Source organism: Wasmannia auropunctata, unplaced genomic scaffold (genome assembly GCF_000956235.1).
Source record: "Wasmannia auropunctata unplaced genomic scaffold, wasmannia.A_1.0 LD336090.1, whole genome shotgun sequence".
Lineage (NCBI taxonomy): Eukaryota > Metazoa > Arthropoda > Insecta > Hymenoptera > Formicidae > Wasmannia > Wasmannia auropunctata.
In genome coordinates, this window is record NW_012026800.1 from 4,489,870 (window position 1) to 4,491,270 (window position 1,401).

Here is a 1,401-nt window from a genome sequence, read left to right on the forward strand (position 1 = left end):
CGCCGATAACGCGAACATCGACGGTGATAATTTGTAATACGAACATTAATTAGTGTAAAATTACAAATAAACAATTCAGATACTAAATACAGTGCGGGTGTTAGTGTCACCCTCCTGAACCACTCAACAACACGTCTACGTTACTGACAAATTTAGAATATCAAAAAGGCTTGATAACTGCCTCTGGTTATATCAGTGAATTTTGTACTTTGGTATATTCGGAACAACTGTTAATTAAAGGTAAATTTTATTTTTAAACATCTATTTCCCTTGAATTTGAATCCTAATCTTATTAATTCTTGTATAATTCTTCAATGAGTAAATGAATTTAATACATATATCTTGATTTTTGAGGATCAGGTTTTAACTCAATATTCTTAATTTTATTTAACCGTCCTTTTCAAAGTTAAATTAATTAATTTGAATATTTTTATTTCAAATCCATCACTGTTTTATTTAAAAATTAATTTTTGAGAATTAAACGGTTTTCAAGTTAAATATCCAAACATTTCTAATCTAATTAAATTAATTTAATTTTTATTAAAATATCTTACAACATTCAAATCCTAAATAATTTAAATTGTTCTTTTATCTTTAAATAATAAATTCTACAGTAAATATTTAATAATTTGCCATTAAATCATTTGCAATTCAAACTAGTCCAATCCCAGGGTAAAATACTTAAATGTATTGACGCAAAAACGGACTTTAAAATTAAAAATAAAACTATCAGTTCGTAACACTATGCTTATGCTTTGTTATGCATTTCATGTGCTCTGGGCCTAAGAGTCAATTTGGTGTATAAAAAAGTTTTTATTCTAATAATTTACAAATTTTATATGTTACTACATATTCTTAATATAATCCTTTTATTGTATGTTTCGGCCTCATTCAGGCTTTATATACTGGATATTTATTGTTAAACATGGAGTCCTAACACACTTAATTTTGAGCGCACGAACACTTCTCTAGCACGTCGCATTTTGAAATTACAATATGACAAAAACACTGTTCAAAAAAATTATGGCATAGAAAAATTTTAGGCAAAAATTGGTCAACTTTGGCTAACGGTAACTTCGTGCAAACTCATTATAGGATGATGAAATTTTTTTCAAATAAAAGTTTGAAATCTCTACTGTAAGGTACTGTAGGTCGATTTTAAATTTAATGCACCTCTGCTACTGTAAACTCTTAAATCTGAGAGCATGTTTGCCATACTGAAAATTTCAAAGACGCCATGTACGGACTTGCTAAAATTTTTCTCGGAGATGCGGTTTGCAGCATCATAAAGTTTGAACTTTTCTCTTTAATTTGAAATAAAAAACAAGTTGCTACGATTTTTTTTTCACAAGCTTATAGCATTTTAAAGTAACCCTTGTATCTGTCTCTTATACACATCTC